Source organism: Spinacia oleracea, chromosome 1, assembly GCF_020520425.1.
Source record: "Spinacia oleracea cultivar Varoflay chromosome 1, BTI_SOV_V1, whole genome shotgun sequence".
NCBI lineage: Eukaryota > Viridiplantae > Streptophyta > Magnoliopsida > Caryophyllales > Amaranthaceae > Spinacia > Spinacia oleracea.
In genome coordinates, this window is record NC_079487.1 from 30,850,556 (window position 1) to 30,874,535 (window position 23,980).

The 23,980-nt window shown below is 36.7% G+C and overlaps 1 non-coding gene across 1 annotated transcript; it reads right to left on the bottom strand.

Annotated features, from left to right (window-relative positions):
- Positions 1-5,593: 5,593 nt before the first annotated feature.
- On the bottom strand, positions 5,594-5,702 carry LOC130466627 (small nucleolar RNA R71). The gene has a single exon (XR_008926799.1). It is a non-coding gene; the product is annotated as a small nucleolar RNA R71 (small nucleolar RNA).
- Positions 5,703-23,980: the final 18,278 nt, after the last annotated feature.

Sequence of the window (23,980 nt, forward strand, 5' to 3'; positions counted from 1 at the left end):
TAAATAATATTTTCGTTAATTTATGAAATTATAAAATTAAATTTATTATTTATAAATATTAGTTTTAAAGTATTTATCGTTTTATTACTAATTTAATAATTTACTATTTTGAAAGAATTTGGACTCGTAGCTCAGACTTAGCAAATCGTGGAATTGACGTAACGGTTATTGCTAGTACCCGCAAACCTTTCAAAACGAATTTACGTACGAATGATGTTATAATTGATGTTTTGTAACGTGCTTTATGATATGCAAGATTACAAGTATGATTTGATTGAATCTGTATATGACAATGCATCTTTATGAAAAATGTTGATTTAATGAATTATTATTCTTGAAAGAAATGATTTATGAAATTATGAGATTATATTACTTTACTGAAATATCCTGAACGATTGAGTTTTCCTGATTATTATTCCATTAAAAAAATGTAAACATGATAAATGAAAGTGTAAGAACTGGTCAAGTTTTCAGATATGGAGCTCAAGCTCCCCCTGATAAGAAGCACTGGCTTCCCCTGGTATGGAACTCAGGTTACCCTGATATGAAGCACTGACTTCCTCTAATATGGAACCAAGGTTCCCCTTGATATGAAACCCGTGTTCCCCCTGATATGAAGCACTGACTTCCCCTGATATGGAGCCCAGGCTCCCCCTGTTATGAAGCATTGGCTTCCCCTGTTCGTAGGAGACGTCCTACCATGTTTTCATGTAAAGTCATGACGATCAGAATAATCCTGTTAAAAGGAAAAAGGTTAAAGAAATGAGGTTTCTGAAGTGATGTTTTATTAAATGTTTTAGGATATTCTATTCTTCCTGTTTATCAAATAGAATGAACTGAAATGATGTTACGATGCTAGAGTAGCTCGTTACTGAGTCTTCGGCTCACCGTTTTTATTTTCTGTTTTAGGTATTGCTGGGAACGATGAAAACAAGTAGTGACGAGGATTTCACTACAGCAATTTTCACCTAGTTAATGTAAGTTATAATAGTTTAAGTAAAGACTTTTTAGTAAGTTATGCACTTTTATTTTAGAAATATAAATGATTACTATGTTAATTTGGGGATTTAATAGATTATTTTATGATGTTTGCTTTGTAATTCCCAAGAGAGAGTTACGACAGTATAGGTAAATTTCGCTGTTTAATTATGTGAATTAGATGTCGGGGCATTACATACAGCCTTCAACGAGGGGGTCTTTCGACATGTTGTAGCTTTAGTATTGAATTAAATTCGATTCAATTGATTGTAGACGTAAGAATGACATCCGTTGTAACCCCACACAAATCTTCATCAGTAAATCAACTTTTCATGCGAAATTAAAAACATGGCCCCAAACTCTCACAAGGAGAGTGATAAAACCCAATAAATGGGTACAGATAACCCAATAAATGGGTAAAAAAACTCTTCAATAAGGAGAGAATGAAATTTTTATTTCGAACGTGAAATCAAAAGCTAGGAAAAACAAGAAAAAATGGGCTTACCATCAACCTAATGGTTGGTGATAGCCCCTAGAAAATTAGGGTTTTGAAAGAGGAAGAGAGAAAAGGTAGAGAAAAAAAGAGGAGCGGCGGAAAGATCATACGTACCCTACAAAATTTACTTCTTTCTACTGACTTTATTCTTTTTTTTTCTTACACTCACCACTTTTCACACTATATCTCTTACATTATCTATATTTTATTATAACCACCCACCTTTTAGACAATGTATCACATTTGTCTTAATATTTGTGCAAATAATAACCATAAAGATCATTATGAAACATGGGTAATATGTCAAATTTTTCCTTTAACAAATATTTCTCTTAAGTTAAATTTACTTTTAAGAACACATGATTTTAACATTATAACTACTTTAGTCAAATCAGCTGATAAGTGCATTATTTAACATATATTTATTTCCTTATTTTAGTTATACAGCCGTCCTTAATCTATTATTTTGGGTCTTTAGTTACTTTTAATAAATTATAAGTATATTTTTCTTTGTTTTATATTTTATTGTTAAATTAGCCTAAATATTACGCGGTTATGTTACAAGTTACAACCAGAAAATTACGAGCTAAGAGGGTTATTAATTTGGTTTTGAGTTGGGTAATTTGAAAGAGAAGACAGCAATTGGAAGGGAGTTTAGCCTCGAATCCAAGGTCGAACAAGAACTACGGAGGATTGCGGGGTCGAATTCGGGTCCGTTTCGGTGTTCTTGCGCACAAAATTAATGAGTTCTTCCTCTCAATTTTCCAATTCATACTTTTTTTATACCTTTATTACTTCTCATTTACTTGATTTAGTGTTGGTTGATCACGGTGGATTGGGTGTTTTTGATTGAATTAAGGAACTCCTCTTATAACTAGTAGTTGATTTTGCTTGAATTTCATTATTAAATTTGCACTACGTTTTTTATTGTTATCTCTCAATTACATGTGGTTGTTAATTATTGCTAACTACATGGTTTAGCTTAGTTCAGATTATGTAGCATAGTAGTCCTAACCTTTATTAAATCTGCAATCATGGTTGAAGTACAGGTTAGAAAAGCAAATTCAATCTAATTAGTCTAAGAAATTAATTTATTAGATTAATTAGGACTAATGATGTATCCTAGTTTTTTTTAAAAGCTGTCAAGTCCAAGTTATACAGGGTGCGATCATATCTGTGTGAGATGGGATGGTTTAGAATCAATTTGTCTTAGTTCATAATTGATTATAAATAAGGGAGTACAGGGAGTCTTTATTACTTAAGACTCTACAGTTAGTCTACAATTTGGCTTAGTTCATAATTGGTTAAATCCTCAAGTTCAATCATGGTTACGATTAATAAACTAAATCGAGTAAGGGTCATGAGATTGAAAAGGTTAGTTGTGTCGTCACTTGTAAATAGTAGATGAATTACTCAGTCACTTAGTTCTATTGGTTAATATTCTCTTCAATCCCCCCAAATCTATGTAAATAGTACGTGTAAATAAATGGTTCGTCTGACTAAATTTGGTGGCTAATGATATTTTTTTTTTTAGTTAAACAATGAGTGTAGGAAATCTAATATTCTCTCTGTGGGATCGATCCTTTCTTATCCTTTTACTACTTGTTAATATTTTTAAAGGTCTAAGATAGGTTTTTAATTTAATACGGTAAACGACTCGTATCAAATTTTGGCGCCGTTGTCGGGGAGATTTATACTCTTTCTTTACTTAAAAGTTTAACTAAGATACTAAATTTTCTTTTGGAATTTAGTTGATAAAATATATATATAAAAAAAAAATCCTTGTGATATTTGGTTGTCTAAATAAACTTTGGTTAGGTTGAAATTTCTAAGCTTAGAGTATGTTTCTTAAATTTATTTATTTTTTGCCTCTTTTGCATACTATGTGCTTAGCTATTTCTTTCTTTCTAGTTGATTGTTATTTGGCTTACTCAAGGTGGTAGGGACATTTTTTTTTTTACAATTCTAAGTAGTAGATTTCATTGGTTTCGTTCCTAAAATTGTTTAGTGAATTCCCTATTAGTAGAGTAGCTCTGTAAATAATATGTTATGTTCTGCCAAATCTGAAAATTTCTGCATTTATATGCTATCTTATGCATTTTAACTATTGAAGTTCAACTGTTAGACGCAGAAACTAGAGTGCAAAGCAATGGAAAGCTTGAGTTCAAAGGAAAATAATAATAAAAAAAAATGATGGATTACATGTGTATTACCCCTACTGAATCATTGTTTTCATGGTGTTTTAATAGCTGTAGATTTCTGAATTACAATGCTGCTGCTTGCTATTACCTGTTACACCCCATGCTAGTTTATATTAGGGTGTGTAACAAGCTATCAAATCGTTTTCGTGGAGTGGAATTAGAATTTAATAACTTGATAATATTTTTATTAAGTGAAAAGGGTTAAATATGGTGATGTTGATGTAACCTGAACTTAATTTTACCTTGCTGAAATTGTTATTTTGAGTAATCACCTAAGTCTATTATCTGGAATTTGTCTACATATTGTTCTATAATAAGGTCAGAGCTCAAATTACATGGAGTTGTCTAACTAGAGTTCATTGAATTATTGCTTGATTTTGTGTGAACTTTAAGGATGTTTGAAAATCTGGTTTAAAAGTTGCTGAAGTATTCTGATTCATTCTTCTGGGATGCTATTTGATAAAGCTTCATAACCACCCTTCATTGTCACTCTTAGTGATAAAATTTAGTTTTTTTGGCTTTCTAAAAGAAGCTGAAACTTAATCTAAAATTGTAAAACATGAACTTGTTTAACAAATGCACAACATGATTGATATTGTGTAATTGGTCAGCACTGTTTTCTGAATGCATTCTAATGAATCCTATTTTGCAGTAGTTGTATAGTAGATAAAAGTATGATGCTCATTAGATATTATGGAAATGTATAGTGTTTCATGGTGTTGGTTACTTTGTTTCTCTTTCTAACTGATTGTAGTGGCTTGAAATGAATTCATGATTCTTTTATGCTTTAAAATTAATCATTATTAGGTGAATCAATTCTGATGTTCATTTTGAGAAATCATGCCATTCAAGAATTCAGTTCTGAATAGAGTTTAAATCTTATCTTAGGAATTGAACATGCTGCTTACATTTTCATTCTTCCAGATTAATTAAATACAGCAACTGATTTTTTTTTTTGTTCTCATTTAAGTGACCTGGACTGTTAAGATTGTCCATGACATTGTGTTGAAGTATAATGCATGTTAACAACTTACTACCCCATAATTAAGATTGTGAAAGTTTGATCTGTTAAGCTGTTTGTTTTAAATCCTCTTTGTATTCAGTTTATGTTCTGTAGCCCATAACCGATTCTTCTATTAAGTTTGGCTAGGAATAATTTGATATGCCCCACAACTGATAATTGGTCTGGCTTGCTAATTTGTGTTCTGGTCAGTTATTTAATTTGGACTTCTAGTGAATTCTGAAATATATATTGCCAGATACTTGTTGAAATCTAGAATTTGTTATTGTTTTCATAACTGCAGACTCTCTTGAGCTTAAACTTATGTCTAATAGTATAAGATCATTAGTTATGCACTAAGTTGTTAATCATGTCCCTAGTTAACTAATAATTACTTTTCAGGTACATGAGCGGTGAAACACCTAATTCTAAACTCAAGCGAATCAGGCAGTATTTAGATCAAGAGAGATCATTCTATTCTTTTCAACCCGATCAACCAGAAGAATTGAAACCAGAGGAAGTTGAATCAACAGAAGATAGTCTAAAAGGAGAGGAAATGGGTGAAAGAACCTTGAAGGAGATGGCAGCCCCAAATACTGGAGATGATCCTCTCTGCATTGTGTTTCCGGAGCTAGACAAACCCCTCAAGCTGAATTCAGGTTTCCTTAATCTTCTTCCCAAATATTATGGGAAGTCAGGTGAGAATCCTCATCGACATTTAAAAGAGTTTAAGGTTGTTTGTTCTTCTATGAATCTTGAAGGAGTTGAACAGGATCATATTAGATTGCATGCTTTTCCTTTTTCTTTGCAAGATGTGGCTAAAGATTGGTTGTATGATCTTCCTGCTGGATCAATTACGACTTAGAATGTTATGGCATCAGCTTTTCTAGGAAAGTACTTTCTAGCAAGTCTAATTGGATCCATCAGGAAGGAGATATGTGGTATTAGGCAGAATGATAATGAGTCCTTGTATGAATATTGTGAACGTTTTAAGAGATTATGTTCATCCTGTCCCCAACATCAGATTAGTGACCAACTATTAATTCAATACTTTTATGAAGGCCTATTGCCTACTGATAGGGGTATGATAGATGCTTCGAGTGGGGGGGCATTAGTGGACAAAACACCAACCCAGGCTAGGGCTTTAATTTCTAATATGGCTCAAAACACCCAACAACATGGTTCTAGAAATGATGTTAAAAGAGTAAATGGAGTTGATTTAAGTGGTATTCAGAATCAATTACAAGAAAATGCTCAACAAATTGCTACTTTAACTACTCTTGTGTCTAAAATTGTTGCTAGTAATGAGTCTAAAGCTAGAGTGTGTGGAATTTGTTGTAATGAGTCTCATCTTACTGATAAATGTCCTGAATTGCAATCTGAAACTGTGAATGCTATAGGTGGTTATTCTGGTCAAAGAAAATATGATCCTTACTCACAAACTTATAATGAAGGTTGGAAAGACCACCCTAACCTAAGGTATGGAAATAGACCACAACTTCCACAATCTAATCAACCAAGGCAATATGGTCAACAAAATCCACCACCCCAATCTGGTCCTTCACTAGAAGATTTAGTTAAGCAACTAACAAATCAAATAGGGCAAGTCCATAACCAAGGTGTTGAGTATCAAAAGAAAACTGACACGCACCTTCATCATATAGACACTCAAATAGGTCATATTTGCACTTCTCTAAGTAATCTTGAAACTCAACTTTCAGGTAAACTTCCATCACAAACAATCCCTAATCCCAATGGTCATGTTAAAGCTGTCACACTTAGGAGTGGTAAAGTGTTAACTGAACCTAAAATGAAAAGTCGTGAAGTTGAAAAAGAGATAGAAGTCAATCCTAAAGTTGGATCAAGGGAAAGAGTGGAAAGTGAGGGTATTGTGAAGGAGAGTGAAAAAGAAAATGAAGGGGAGAGTAAAATGAATCCGATTCTGTTGTTTCTCGTTTTAAAGATTTGCCTCCTTTCCCTTCTCGATTTGCTAAAGCTAAGAAAGAGAGTCTTGACAATGAAATTCTAGAAACTTTTAAGAAAATTGAAGTCAATATTCCCCTTCTTGATGCTATTAAACAGGTACCTCGTTATGCAAAGTTTCTTAAGGAACTTTGTACTAACAAAAGGCATTTTCGTCCTTCTGAAAAGGTAAGTATGGGGGAAAATATTTCAGCTATTATCCAAAAGAAGCTTCCCCCTAAGTGTAAGGATCCTGGCATGTTTTGTATTCCTTGCAAAATTGGTGATTCTAAGTTTGAAAGGTGTATGCTAGATTTAGGAGCCTCCATTAATGTTATGCCGAAATCTGTTTATGATACTTTAAATGTGGGTTCTTTGTCTAAAACTGATATTGTTATTCAGTTAGCTGATAGATCTAACGCATTTCCAATAGGAGTCTTAGAAGATGTACTTGTACAAGTGAATGAATTGGTTTTTCCTGCTGACTTTTATGTTCTAGATATGGGTGATAGAAGTGATAGTGTTCCACTGTTGTTAGGTAGACCATTCCTGAAAACTTCTAAGACTAAAATTGATGTTCATGAGGGTAATCTAACTATGGAATTTGATGGAGAAATTATTAAGTTTAATATTTTTGATGCTATGAGATACCCAAGTGATATCAATAATGTTAGTTCCATATATATTTTTGATGCTTTTGATTGGATGGCTCAGGATGTATTTGATAAGTGGTGTGACAAACTGTTAGAAAATGATGTTCCTGATTATATGCGTGAAATTTCTTATTCTTCTGTTGTAGCCGCGTCTGATGTGGTTGATGTGAATGAAAAGTCTGATTTTTCTTTGCCTTTATCTGTGCCTAAATTGATTCCTTCTATTGTTCAACCACCTATTTTAGAGTTAAAACCCTTGCCCTCTAATCTGAAATATGTTTATTTGGGTGCTAATGAGACATTGCCTGTGATTGTTTCAAGCTCATTAAATGAATTTCAAGAAGCAAAGTTGTTGAATGTGCTTAAAAATTATAAAGAGGCAATAGGATGGACTTTAGCAGACATAAAGGGCATTAGTCCCACCTTATGCATGCATAGAATATTTCTTGAACAGAATGCTAAACCCACTAGAGAAACTCAACGAAGGTTAAACCCTTCAATCAGGGAAGTTGTTCAAAAGGAAATTATTAAATGGATAAATGCGGATGTGATCTATCCTATTTCTGATTCTCAATGGGTAAGTCCTATTCATGTGGTGCCTAAGAAAAGTGGAATAACAGTAGTTGAGAATAATAAAGGAGAGCTTGTCCCCACTAGAGTTCCTAGTGGATGGAGAGTATGCATAGACTATAGGAAGCTTAATCAAGCTACTAGGAAAGATCATTTTCCTTTGCCTTTTATTGATCAAATGTTAGAAAAACTTGCTGGTCAGTCATTTTTCTGTTTTCTTGATGGTTATTCTGGTTATACTCAAGTTCCAATAGCTCCTGAAGATCAAGATAAAACCACTTTTACTTGTCCTTTTGGTACATTTGCCTTTAGGTGAATGCGTTTTGGATTGTGCAATGCCCCTGGAACTTTTCAAAGATGCATGATGAGTATTTTTTCTGATTTAATTGAAAAAGATATGGAAGTGTTTATGGATGATTTTACTGTTTTTGGTGATTCATTTGATAGATGCCTTCATAGTCTGTCTCGAGTTCTGAAAAGATGTGTTGAAACTAACCTTGTGTTGAATTTCGAAAAGTGTCATTTCATGGTTGAACAAGGTGTAGTACTTGGACATATTGTAAGTGCTAAAGGTTTAGAGGTTGACAAAGCTAAAATTGATGTCATTAATTAGTTCATTACCTTATCCTACATGTGTTCGTGAAATTAGGTCATTTTTAGGGCATGCTGGATTTTACATACGTTTTATTAAAAATTTCTCTAAAATTGCATCTCCTTTGTGTGTTTTACTTGGTAAGGATGTTGTTTTTGACTTTAATGATAAATGCAAGAAAGCTTTTGATGATCTGAAAGATAAAATGACCTCTGCTCCTATTATTAGACCACCTGATTGGTCATTGCCTTTCGAAATCATGTGTGATGCTAGTGATAAAACAATAGGTGTTGTTTTAGGTCAAAAGAAAGATAAAGAGTCTTATGTGATCCATTATGCTTCCAAATCTCTTGATTCTGCCCAATGCAATTACACTGTGACTGAAAAAGAAATGTATGCTGTTGTTTTTGCTTTGGAAAAGTTTAGAACTTATTTGCTTGGCACTCATGTGATTATATATTCTGATCATGCAGCACTTAAATATTTGTTGAAAAAGAAAGAGTCAAAACCTAGATTGCTTAGGTGGATGCTTTTGTTGCAAGAATTTGACCTTTAAATTAGGGATAAAAAGGGTGTAGAGAATCTGGTTGCTGACCACTTAAGTAGGATTGTTCCTAGAGATGATTGGCCTTTAATGACCGAGTTCTTTCCTGATGAATAATTGCTTTGCTTATGTCGTATTGATACTCCTTGGTATGCTGATATGGTGAATTTCTTAGTTACTAGAACATTTCCTCCTATATTGTCTAGAGCTCAAAAGGAAAAGATCAAATCTGATTCTAAATACTACTTCTGGGATGATCCATATTTATGGAAATCTTGTTCTGACTTAATAATTAGGAGATGTATAGATAAACCTGAATATGCTTCTATTCTTCATTTTTGTCATAATCTTGAAAGTGGAGGGCATTTTGGTCCTCAAAGGACTGCTCATAAGGTTCTTGAATGTGGTTTGTATTGGCCTACAATTTATAAAGATGCTTATGTATTTTGCAAGTCATGTGAACGTTGCCAAAAGACAGGTAATCTGTCTAAAAGAAATCAGATGCCTCAATCTGGTATTCTAATTTGTGAGATATTTGATGTGTGGGGTATAGATTTTATGGGTCCTTTTCCGTCTTCTTTTGGTAATGTCTACATTATTCTTGTTGTTGACTATGTTTCTAAATGGGTAGAGGCAAAAGCTGTGATTACTGATGATGCCAAAACAGTGGTAAAATTCGTTAAGAGTCATATTTTTAATAGATTTGGCATGCCTAAGGCTATTATTAGTGATAGAGGAACACACTTTTGCAATAAAACCTTTGGTTCCCTTCTTGAAAAGTACCATGTGACTCATCGAGTAGCTACTGCATACCACCCGCAAACTAGTGGTCAGGTTGAAGTGTCTAATAGAGAAATAAAGTCTATTCTAGAAAAAATGGTCAATCCGAATAGGAAAGATTGGAGTCTCCGTTTAGGTGATGCTCTATGGGCATATAGGACTGCTTATAAAACACCTATAGGAATGTCACCTTTCAGACTTGTTTATGGAAAATCTTGTCACCTACCTGTAGAAATTGAGCATAAATCTTTCTGGGCAGTGAAGCAATGTAACTTAGACTATGATTCTGCTGGAAAAGAGAGAAAGTTACAGCTCCTTGAGTTGGAAGAATTAAGGCTTGAATCTTATGCAAATGCTAAAAACTACAAAGAGAAGACTAAAGCATTCCATGATAAAATGATAGCTAGGAAGTCTTTTCAAGTTGGCCAGAAAGTTCTTTTATTTAATGCTAGACTGAAATTATTTCCTGGAAAATTGCAAACTAGATGGCTTGGTCCCTTTGTTGTTACTAATGTGTTTCCTCATGGTGCAGTGGAAATAAAGGACTTTGGTACTGACAAAACTTTCAAAGTTAATGGTCACAGATTGAAGCCATTCTATGATCAAGCTTATGAGCAAATGATCGAAGATGTCACGTTTGAGGAAATCTGACAAAGAATTGAGAACGTCGAGCCAACGACTTAAACTAACGGCGCTACTGGGAGGCAACCCATGATTATTTTCTGCTGACATTATTTATTTTATTTTATTTTATTTATTTTATTTTATTGTATTTTTTTAAAATTTATTACTCTGCTATTTTCAATTTCTGCAAGTTCAGTTTACTTTATTCCACCGCACAGACTATGTGAATAACTTAAGCTAAAATGTCTCATAAATGAAGCATGTATAACTTACAAGAATTCTGCAGTTAAACCCCTTGTTGTCACGAGATTGAAAAGTCAGTGTAATTGAATTTATTTCATTTGCAGGGGGCAAGTATAATTCTGACAATGGAGTAATACCAAGCTGAACAAGCCCTAAATCAGCTGCAACAACAGCTCTTCTGACCCAATCATTTGAAGTTTCAACATTCACAATCACATTGCACAACTCCCATACTGGTCCAATGAGTTGAAGTAAATGAGCTGATAAAGTCAGCTTCTACCACCTACTACATCAGGGACTGGAAACCATTAGCAGCAACATTTGATCAACTAATCATCATCATCAGTGAATTTAACCAGCTAAGTCCCTTCTTCCCTCTCTACAATCTTTTTTTTCCATTGGGGACAATGGACAATTTCAGTGTGGGGGGGAGTTAGAAACGGTCATTTTTAAAACAAAATGCTGTCAAAATTTTTGTGGAAGTATCTCTCTCATATTAATCAAACTCAGTTGTGCTTGTGACATAGGAAAATAAAAGTTAGCTATTTTGACAATCCAAACCAAATGCCTGACAAGTGAAAAAAAAAAATTGGTTTTTATGGTTTTGTCACAAACTAACTTGCATTGGATCATCATGAATGATATTAAAGATTGCATAAACCCCTCTTTGACATGGTTTGTGTTGCATGGTTTCGCTTTCCCTTTGTGCGACGAGGCCCGAAATGGAGGGCCACGAACCTCGTAAGACTCACTTTTACTTCCCTCCTTATTGATCGTCCAAATTGGGACTTGCATTTTAGCTTCCCGAGATCGATGACCAAAGTGTACAGGAGAAATGATTAAGGCATTTTATTTCTTTCATAATTAGAGCTTCCAGAGTATTTAGGCCTTTTGTCATTCGTATATATTCACAAAAATTCCATTTGCTTAGCCATGTTGAGCCTTAATATCCTATTTTTGGTTACAACCTTACATTACAAACCTATGGCCTATACCCGAGCTTAGTTAAATGGAGCATTGTTGTTCAGGTTGTATTTCAAAGGTGCTCGTTTGAAGGTGATTTGGATATTATTAAAGAAAAAAAAAAGACTAGCAGAAAATAGTAGTCATTTGTACTCTGAGGAATAGGGTGACGAAAGAAATGAAATGATCAAAGATGAAAAAAATAAAGAGGTTGTCAAGTAACGGTAAAGTTCAGAATTGTAGTATGATGTTATCTGTTGTTAGAAATGATGGTGGGCAGATTATTATGGCAGGATGTTGAGACCTTACATCACAAAGGTCGTGTTTTTATTGTTCAATTGCTCCTTTAGCTTGGCTCTATTTAACACCACATAACTAAATATTTCCCTACCCTTAACCTAAGCCCCATTACAACCATATAAAAGTCCTGTTTGATCTCCTAATTACACTGTTGGTCACTTAACGGTGGAGGGTAAGATTTTGTGCAAGTCTTGATGAGGGTCATCAAATAGAGAGGCATGAGCTAATACGGTTGCGCATCTATGAGGGAAGATTCAAACTTAGGGGAAAGGAAGCGGTAAGATTGGTTGGTCAACTAGGGTGCTTAATTCTTGTTCGTATTGTTCAATGATCCATGCTTGTTGGTAGTGATATAAAATATATTTTGAATTTGAAATTCTTAAAAATATTCACTTCTCTCATTGGTTTGGATTGTCCAAAATAATTTGATTTTATTTATTTATTCGCATAGTACATCTTAGTTTTGTTTATTTTGATCGAGGACGACCAAAAGCTAAGTGTGGGGGAGTTTGATAAGTGCATTATTTAACATATATTTATTTCCTTATTTTAGTTATATAGCCGTCCTTAATCTATTATTTTGGGTCTTTAGTTACTTTTAATAAAATTATAAGTATATTTTTCTTTGTTTTATATTTTATTGTTAAATTAGCCTAAATATTACTCGGTTATGTTACAGGTTATAAATTATTGAGAAGCCAAAGCCTGTGGGTTCCACACGAGACGTCAACAATGACAATTAATGAGGGGAAGCCAAGAAAAGCCCAAACTTATCAAGTTAAACCCCATGTTGGAAGAAATGAAGAAGGCTAAAAGAATGGGCCTAATAAATCTCCACCTAAATTAGAGATAGTCACGTGAATTGGGGGAAAGATGAGGAGTCATCTTTGACCCATTCTCTTCATCACCATATTTCCACCAACTGAAAGTTCCCAATAACCATAAAATTCGTGAGTGGAGGTCTTCATACTCAGAATCTCTCCGTACTTCTCGAGAGCAATAACAACAAACTCAAGGTACCAATTTTCTGGTTCTGAGATCTCCGTTCAAATTAGGGTTTATCATATATAAAATTGCATCTCAACCCAAAAACGGAGGGGGGACGACACACACACAACAACCATAAAATTACGAGCTAAGAGGGTTATTAATTGGGTTTTGAGTTGGGTAATTTGAAAGAGAAGACAGCAATTGGAAGGGAGTTTAGCCTCGAATCCAAGGTCGAACAAGAACTACGGAGGATTGCGGGGTCGAATTCGGGTCCGTTTCGGTGTTCTTGCGCACAAAATTAATGAGTTCTTCCTCTCAATTTTCCAATTCATACTTTTTTTATACCTTTATTACTTCTCATTTACTTGATTTAGTGTTGGTTGATCACGGTGGATTGGGTGTTTTTGATTGAATTAAGGAACTCCTCTTATAACTAGTAGTTGATTTTGCTTGAATTTCATTATTAAAATTTGCACTACGTTTTTTATTGTTATCTCTCAATTACATGTGGTTGTTAATTATTGCTAACTACATGGTTTAGCTTAGTTCAGATTATGTAGCATAGTAGTCATAACCTTTATTAAATCTGCAATCATGGTTGAAGTACAGGTTAGAAAAGCAAATTCAATCTAATTAGTCTAAGAAATTAATTGATTAGATTAATTAGGACTAATGATGTATCCTAGTTTTTTTTTAAAGCTGCCAAGTCCAAGTTATACAGGGTGCGATCATATCTGTGTGAGATGGGATGGTTTAGAATCAATTTGGCTTAGTTCATAATTGATTATAAATAAGGGAGTACAGGGAATCTTTATTACTTAAGACTCTACAGTTAGTCTAATAGTTAGAATTGGTTAAATCCTCAAGTTCAATCATGGTTACAATTAATAAACTAAATCGAGTAAGGGTCATGAGATTGAAAAGGTTAGTTGTGTCGTCACTTGTAAATAGTAGATGAATTACTCAGTCACTTAGTTCTATTGGTTAATATTCTCTTCGATCCCCCCAAATCTATGTAAATAGTACGTGTAAATAAATGGTTCGTCTGACTAAATTTGGTGGTTAATGATATTTTTTTTTTTAGTTAAACAATGAGGGTAGGAAATCTAATATTCTATATGTGGGATCGATCCTTTCTTATCCTTTTACTACTTGTTAATATTTTTAAAGGTCTAAAATAGGTTTTTAATTTAATACGGTAAACGACTCGTATCATCAGCCAACTAAAACAACCAATAACCAACCGCCAACAACTAACCGTTTTTGTCAAATACTCAAACGATCAATTGTGGCCCAATCCGTTTTTGTAAAAGCCCGATTAGATCACCATAAACATATCCTAGTTTTACTCATACATGGACATGGCTACCAATAATGGCCAAGATGTATTCGTATATGATTACTCTCAATCAAAACCAACAATAAGGCTGTTTTATCCATCAGTCCATCGAGAAAGTGGGGCTTGATAGACCAATAGTCCAATACTACCCAATTGTTGTCTATATACTCCGTATTTAATTAATATGATTACTCCCTTCGTATTTTATTACTCCGTAGGAGTTACATGTTGACCGACACACGTATTAATGAAAGAAGGTTGAATCTAATAAAAATAATAAAGCAAGTGGAGGAGGGAGTAATAAACTAATTGAAAAAAAGATTATGATAAAATATTTTAATCAAAGTAGAGAGAAAGTTTATTGGAGTAGTTGTCCATAGAAGAAATTAGATATATTAAATAATAGAAGTTGGGGTAGAAAGTTAAAAAAGAAAGTATGACTCATAATAAAATATGGCCAAAAATGATAAACGTGACTCCTAAAAAAATACGAAAGAAGTACTCCGTATATACTATTCCAAATGAACTATTTTCTTCGTTCCGGAAATATCGCACCATGGTTGACTTTTACTCCCCTAACCGTTTACTTTGACTCTTAATATCTCAAATTGTGTCTAAGTAAAAATTATAAAAAATTATTATTTAAAAATGTATATCAATATGAATCTAACATGACTACAGGCCCGGTCCTGACCTTTTGAGGGCCCTAGGCGAAATAAGGTATTTGGGCCCCTTCCAAAATAATACGTCTTTAACAGAAATAATTTTTTTTTTTTGTGAAATCCATTATATTGTTGAATTCAAATCAATAAAAACTTACTATATCTCCTGCAAGAATTTCAAAATCCGGCTCTAGTTGATTTCTTGAAATATTTCAATAAAATAAATACTCACTTAATTATAAGATAATTAATATGCGTAAAGAGATAGTTTTTGAAAATAAAGGTTCATTTTGAGCATATAAAAATACCAGTTAATCTAGTAGATACTATAACTTTAGAAGTTACTTTCTACCAATGAGCCAAGGAAATAACATGTGTATTTAATGCGTTGTTTATTACCAGTACTAAATTACTGGATAGACAATTATTTTGGGCCCCTTTCCGCCTTGGGCCCTAGGCGGTCGCACCCCTCGCCTACCCCCTAGGGCCGGGCCTGCATGACTACACATGACTAAAATTTAATTTACGTACAAATCACAAAAAAAAGGCAAAAGTCATAGTGTGAATATTAAAAAAATAAATGGTGCGATATTTTCGAAATGAAGGAAGTATATCAAAATTTGAAAATATAACTGTATACGTTTTGAAATTTGACAGTAGATTCAGAAGGTCAGTTTAGTGGCTTCCATGTCCAATCCCAGATAATGGGCTATAATTTCGCGAGTCATTTTCTGTAGACGCATTTTATTTGAGTTAGAACGGCGATACTTTGCACGACTGTTCAAGATTGCATGCGCTTGCGCACATATGCCCGCGCTTTTGTGCATAGCATGGCCCTTAGCCAGTGGGCGTCCAACATTGGACGTGCTCTGATTGAATACGTAATGTTGTTGCTGGATCATAACAATCGAGGGCCTACAATGTATTGGTTGTACGTCTAAATATCCAATTAGATATTTTGTTAACTATAAATTTGTCAATATTCCATGTGTGAAGGTTGTAGATCAACGAAGTAAGTGCGTAATTAGACTGTACTATAATCTATAAATTTATTATGTGAGAAATTTCATTAAAAAAAGTACGAACAATCAACTATGTAATGCACTTGTAAATGTTAACAACAAAGCATTAACTGATACAGTGAGATTAAGATTGATGATTCAGATAACAACAACCAATATTGCAAAAGTTGTTGAACGTAACATGCTAATTAAAACAAAGAAGACCATTACTATTTCGATATGACATTCGCTAATTATGCATAAGAATGATGTTGCTAGGTTATCTACTAACACAATCGTTTTCATATATTTGCCTATAACAGTTAGTAACACTATATTTGGTGATGATGCAGTCAAATTCAATGATCATGGAGTATAGTGTTATCCCATGATCTACACTACTCAAATTATATTGCCTTGGACTGTTTCAACATTTTTATGGTGTAAGCGTAACCTACAAGTGTTTTAACACTTTAACTTCCCCTTTTATATAGCCTACATTGACTATATACATATAGCCTTGATTGACTAGTTAGCCCCTTGTATGCTTCTAAGTGGAACGAAACAATTACTTTTGAGGAGTCATCAGATTCTCACGATCCCTTGGTCGGATAAAAATGAAATTATATGAATTTGCTGATTAAAATTGATTAATTGGATTTTATTGGATCTGGTATGATTGGATCATTGCAAGATAGTAAACTTTAAAGAGAGAAAATATTGAACCTATTTGAAATGTACTGGAGCTGATTATAGCATATTGACCTCATAGTTGGGATGAGCAAAAAGTCAGGGTGTCCTAAATAATACCTACAGAAATATTAGACACACACGGTTACGGATAACAAAATTTGAAACATGTTGCTACATGTTCCCGCTCTTAATTTTTTGGTACTCTGTAAAAGTGATTTCAATTTTAGTACCAGGCCAATATCTGGAACCAAAAATCAAACAAATTAAAATTCTACATTGCCTACATATGCCTAAAACATAAAGCAATCTACGCTTAATTTTGAAAAACATTATGCGGAGTAGAATTGAAGCCCAAACTATAATCAAACAAATCCCAAATCATTTTGTTTAATAAAATGCAATCAAGCCCGAAGACCAGGGTTTCCCGAGCCAGAACAAGTTGCAACAAGTTCCGTTTCAAGTTCTCATTTTCAAGAACCTGTTACAACAATTTTCGGTTCCAGTTTCGATTTTCAAGATCTTATTGCATCGTGTTTATGTCATCATTTTCATGAACATATTGCAACATGTTTGAATTCCCTCTCTAATATTCAGGAATTTAATGCAGCTGGTTCTAGTTTCGATTCCTAAAATTTTAATAAGTACCATGTTATGCTCACCCCTATCCGATAGAAATCGCTTGAAGTTTATCTGAACTTACATGGTTGAAATGCTATTGTAAACCCTAGTATATTTCCCAGCCTTTACACAGGACATGTGGCTCATGCTAGTGCACGACACACGTGAAGGTGTTAAAGATACACTTTGAACTTCCGTATGTTTGTTCAAGACTTCAAGAGACAAATAGTCCAATGATGTTCTTAGTAAAATAAGGATGATACTTTCTCCGTTTTCTTGTAGGCTATATTTGGCAAGTCATTTCAGGCGTCTTGAATGATAAGTGTTGAAATTTTAAGTCACCTCAAATGATTGGATCGGTTTGTCAAGTACCTTAAATAGAATATAAGGTCTTGAAATTGACTTAAATTGATATGTTACTTTGAGTATCGTTTCAATTTAAGGTTTTAAATTTTAGCTTTAATATTTTATTTAAAACAATTGTTTTATAAATTTCAACTCCTTAAACCATTAATTCTACCAACAACACATCTAATCAGATATTTGCTATGTCCCTTTTTATTCTTTAAATTTGGTATCATGCACGCGATTTAACAACTAACTAGTTTTTGGGCCCGGGCAATGCCTCGGGTTACTACATTAATAACATTCACATTTATTTATATATTTTTTTGGCAATGATAACATGAAATATGTAATAGCTTAGTGGTAAAAGCTTTATTGTTTGAACTCAAGGTCAAGGGTTCAAAACTTATGCAAACCATGTTTGACATTTCTTATGTATATAAAGATTACTTGGAGCGAACAGACTATAAGCAGAGCGCAACGTTTCATGTATACTTTCTTATAGACCCCTTTTAATGTATAGTATAGATTAATGTAAATAAAGATTCATCTTTTTTAATTTAATAAGTGCAAATTACGTTTATTGATAAATTTTCAATTTTATCCAAAATATGACATTGACATTGGGAAAGTGTGAGAGGTTTAATGTTTCAATGGAAAAATGTGAAAGATTTAGTGTCCCAATAATTTTAATTAATAAAATATTAAGCACATTTATGATACAAATATAAAATAAAAGATTCTAAATGTAAATATTAAAATGAGCCACGAAAAGCGTAAGGAATAGTTTCAGCACATTGTCAATTTCAACTACAACCTTTCCATTTCAGCTAACTTATCAGTTCCACCTCCATTTTAATTAGTTTTACCAAACATGGCCTTACTCGCAAGCTTTGCAACATGAGTTTATCCACAAATGTTGTGGGATCTTTTACGGTGCTGGCGTGGCACGCGTTCCTCGGAGGTATCAAGTATGACCTGGCACAAACTTCTGGCAACCTGCAAAACAAGAATATTCCCGTAGGAATATTCCCTCCGATGCTTAAGTAAGTATAAGCTAGAGAGATAAGTAATTTGTAGAGAGAAGGCAGAGCAAAGATAAGTTTTTGTTGGTGGGAATGAATTGAATGCCCTTTTACCTTGGGATCTGAGCTATTTATAGTGCTAGGGTTTCTTGGGGATTGTGCCCTCAACCCTAGCTGTGGGGTGTGTGCCCCTTGGGGATTTAGGACACGTGGCATTCGTCCCGCAATGATGAGCCTGTTACCATTTGGACCTACCTTCTCAGAGAGGATGGGCCTTCCAAAATGGGGTTCTGCTCTTATTTCGTTTGGGCACCAAGGTTTGGGCCTTCTTTCTAAGTTTGGGCCCAGCTGGCCGGTATTGATCGTTGTATCCTCTTTGGGCTTTGTGGTGGAGATATTCAAGCCCACATCATTTGCCCCTCATGAGGAGTGAAAACAGACGTTAGTTTTCACTGCTATTGGAGTGTTCAATGAGGTGATGACGCGTGGCAGGGGTAATCATTTCTTACCCCTCTATAAATAAGTGGCCAATTTGAGTGATTTTTCCCCTCATTTCTAGTGATCATTTGAGAGCAATAGGAGAAGGCGATTTCCGGCGTCTAACATCCACCGAAATCCACTGTAGCGCCGCCACAATCTTCAAAGCCCTGTTCTTGCAGTTCTTCATCAAAGTTCTTTCACAAACTCTCTTTGATCTATCAGGTAAATGCTTTCTTTGGAAAAATTTGTTTGTTGATTTTGATCCTTCCCAATTCTCTTTTCTTAATCATGCAAGGGTCTCGTCAAACTGAGGGCGTCAACTTGTCCCTTTGACGCCTTCTCTTTTCAAGTATGCCCATGTCTTGAGCCAAGTCTCCAGCCTGTGCAGGATTTAATGACGCAGATAGAGGACGAAGAGCAATTCGAAGGAGAATCCTCTTCTCCTATAGAGGAGGACGTCCCGGAGTGCACCGATGTCGCGCCGACGAGCACGTCAGGTGGGGAGGAAGGTCACCTTCATCCCAGTGCAATCTTCCCACTTCAGACGTGGCTGAACTTTCTCACCCTCAAGGGGAAGGCCTATGGGAGGTCTCTGAATCTAGGTTCGGAGTACAAGTTTCGTATGTCGGCTGGTATGGACTGCACCAGCTTTAGACTGGTGGAAGGAGAATTCGCCGTGTACGGCTCTTTTCTGAAGCTGGGTATGAGATTCCCCCCTCACCCCTTTGTGGTGGAGTTGCTGGACGGCTTCAACATTGGCCTGAACCAAATGTCCCCCAACTCTTGGGCAGGAGTGTTTGGCTATATCGCTCGTTGCGAGCTCGCAGGTGTCACCCCTTCCTTCCCGGCGTTCCTAAGGATCGCCTCCATGTCCCAAGTTTCAAAAGCCGCCGCGGGTTGGCTAATTCTTACGTACAAGGGAGCTTATCGGACGGTGATGGGGAAGGCGTCTAAATGGCATCACTGGAGGAAGAAGTGGGTGGTCATCAAAACCACAAATCTGGAGATGTGCGAGCGGATGAGACGTTGGAACGTCAAGCCCAACTTGGTTGGAAAAGGCAGCTCTTTCCCTCCAGTCTCCGCCGTTCTCTGGGAACGGATCTCGTCGTTGTTCAAGGCCAAGACACTCGTCATTAAGGACAAGACGACCTACATACCCGAGGGGTGGTTGCCTCATCTGGATCAATTGGGCGATCCCGTTTTCCTCTCGGCTGTGGGCTTGTGTCCGTATATGCCGAGAGGTAATGTATCTATACTTCCAATCCTTCACTGTTTTATCAAAACTGTACTAATGTCTTTATTTGTTTTTTCAGACAAGGCCATGGATAAGCTGGACGATGCCTCCAAAGGCCAAGTGGATATGCCGTCTTGGCTGGCGAAGGTACTCGACGCCAGCACCTATAAGGCTTGGCAGCGTCAGCAGGCGACCGAGCAAGCAATCCCAGAGAAAATGGCTCCCCCTCCTGCTGAGGAGAAGGTATTGATCAAACCTTCCTATGTAATTCCCTTTATTGTTTGCAACTTATATGTTTTCATTCCTTAAGAAGGCGAGGAAGACGGCCACGGACGCGGCTCCTTCTTCTAAGCGTAGGGCTAGCGGCACAGGGAAACCCGTCTTCAAGTCAGCGACTTTGAAGGCTCCTAAGGGGTTTGCCGTCCCCAAGGCTTCATCCGCTTCTCCTAGCTTCCAGAAAGCTGGTGAGACGGCTGATCCTCTTGCGGGGATTCCTGAAGTCATCCGCCAAAACATTCCTCTGAAGGCGGCGGAAAGAGCTAGGAATTTTGGGGGTAAGTTTTACTCCAACTTCGTAACCACCTGCCGTTCCTCGTCTAGCAGTTCTCTAGTTTCCCCCAGGGATTCTAAGGCCGTTGTTTTTCCCATAGAAATTCCCGATCCTCAGAAAGGCATTGATGCTGAATTGGATCAGATCCCTTCTCCAGGCGGGTTCAATTCTCATGACTGTAGGAAGATAATGACGTTGATGCGCAATGCCATTCCTCCCCAATATGCTGAGACTCTCCCCGAGGCGGCCGAGAATATGCTTGCCGCCATGCAGTCCTCGGCACTGGACGTGAGTTTCATTATGCCTTTATTTTTACACACTCGTTTCTCTTTGTTTTACTCTTGCTATTTTTGTGCAGATGTTCATTCTGCTGGACTCACTGAAAAAGTGGCGCACTGCTTTGGTGCATGAAGAGGCTCGACACCGTCTTTTGGCCAGTCAGTGTGGCGACCAGCATTTTGCTGAGCTAGAGAAGCTTTGCTTCGACGGTTGGGAGCAGATTGACGCTGTGACTACCGCCCTGGCCTCCCAAAATGCTGAGAACGCGGCTCGTCTCCTGCAAATTTATCAGAACTTTTCTGAAATGGAGGACCTTTCCAAGAAAATCAAGGAGAAAGAAGTTGAATTTTCTCGTCTTGAGACTCAGTTTAAGGAGTTGGAGGTCCAGCTGGAGGCGGCTAGCAAGGAGGTTGCTTCGTCAAAGAGTGTTCTCGACCAGTCGACCATGCTAGGTGAGAAATCAACCCGAAGGGGTATGGAGCTTGCATGGAATGCTGAATTTGCAAGTGAACGTCCCTTCAGCTGGTTCGAGAAGTTCCTCACCTATCAGATTGAGGTGGAGAAGGCTCAAAAGGAAGGACGCACTCCTCCTGAGTTTGTACCCAGCGAGGATGAGGAATGAGCTCCTACGCGTCTTGTATTTATTTTGAACATGTTTTCATGACGTCTTGCTTAGTGGCATTGTGCATAATTTTTGTAATTATGACTAACTTTTTGGAATGACATGGCGTATTTTGAACGTCTTATTGCTTTTTAGCTTTTGTCATCATTTTTTTTATGCTATGATTATGTCTGACGCCTCTGACTTGAGACGTCAGATGTCTTCCCTGGTCTTTTTGCCGAGGTCTTTAGCTACTTTATATAGTTATGTGTTAGAAATGTGTAACCCCTGTGTTCTAGGTGATCATCCTAGTGAGGGTGCTAATCTGGGCCACTTCTTAGGCCTTTAAACGACTAGTCTTTTTTTTGGGAGAACGTTAGGAATTTGATAACATATTTGCCATAAGGATTTCCCAGCAAGGCCGGCTTGCAGGGAATTTTTCATTTAATGTTCAAAACATGCTACATGGTGCGTCTAGGTTCTAGACGTCTTTACAAAGCATATAATCAAGATAAGTGTCAATCTAGAAAAAGTACTTCTTGAGGTTATCCGCATTCCATGTACGCAAGATCGGACGTCCCTGCATGTCCTGGATCCGGTATGTTCCGTCTCGAACCTCCTTGTAAATCTCATACAGACCTTCCCAAGTAGGGGTGAGTTTCCCTTGTTCATTGGCACGTCCGACGGCTTCCATTTTCCTAAGTACAAAATCTCCAACTTTAAGTATTCTTCTAGAAACCCTTTTGTTGTACTCCCTCGTCATTCGGAGTTTGTATAGCCGCTGTCGTAGAGCCGCGTTCCCTCTGGTTTCTGGTAAGAAATCCAAGGCCGCCTTCATCATTTCCCAATTGGCATCTTCATTAAACAACATGACGCGCAGGGTTGGTTCACACATTTCAATGGGTAGGACGGCTTCAGCCCCATAAGCTAACAAGAATGGTGTTTCTCCTGTGGAATTTTTTTCCGTGGTCCGTATAGACCATAAAACATTGGGTAACTCGTCGGCCCATAAGCCCTTTGCCTCATCAAGCTTCTTCTTCATCCCTTCAGAGATGATTTTGTTGAATGCTTCTACTTGTCCGTTAGCTTGGGGGCGTCCTACTGATGCAAAACATGTTGTGATACCATGGTCAGCCAACCAATCTTCCAATTTGGGCGTCTTGAATTGTGGCCCATTGTCGAAGACAATAGACTGAGGCACGCCAAACCTTGTGATTATGTTTTTCCAGATGAATTCTCTCACATCTTGTGCCTTAAGAATCTTTAAAGCTTCAGCTTCTACCCATTTAGTGAAGTAGTCGACGGCTACTATTACATAACGCAGTCCTCCTGGTGTCGTCGTATAGGGGCCTAATAAGTCCATCCCCAACTTGGCGAATGGTATAGGGCTGGTGATTGGCGTCAGTTTCTGTGCTGGTCGTCGAATTAGGTGAGCAAATCGTTGGCATTTATCACACCGCTTGACCAAATTGATAGCGTCTTCTTTGAGAGTGGGCCAATAGTATCCGCTTCTTAAAGATTTTTCGGCCAGGGCCCTCCCTCCTATGTGAGAGCTGCATAATCCCTGATGAAGATCTTCCAGTACCTCCTGCCCCTTCTCGGGGGTTACGCAACGAAGAAGAGGCCGTGAGAAGGCTTTTTTGTATAGAGTTCCATTCCATATCTCGAACCAGGTGCATTTCTTTTGTAATCTTTCTGCCTGCTTGGGGTCATCAGGGAGCACTCCATTCATTTTGAAGTTGACAATATCATCCATCCAGGTGGCTGTTCGGTCTAAGATGTCTGTTCTCGAGGCGTCAATGCTTTTGGACTGTTTTACCTCCCAGAATACATGATGTGGCGTGTCGCAGGATGCTGAGCTTGCCAGTTTGGATAAAGCGTCTGCCTTGTTATTTTCAGACCGGGGTATGTGTTGTACTTCAAAGTTAGACAGCTGTTGAACTTCTTGACGGACCCTTTCCAGATATTTTATCATGGCCTCATCCTTGGCCTCATATTCTCCTTTGACCTGACTGGCGATTAACTACGAGTCAGATAAAACCAGGACGTCTGTTGCCCCTGCGGCTTTGCTCATCTGAATTCCACATATCAGGGCTTCGTATTCAGCTTCGTTGTTTGACGCCTGAAAGTTAAACCGCATTGCATATTCATAGATATCCCCTTCTGGTGATTCGCAGATAATGCCGGCTCCGGACCTATTCTGAGTGGCAGAGCCGTCCACATGAACTATCCACTGGGTTTTCTCATTCTTCAAATA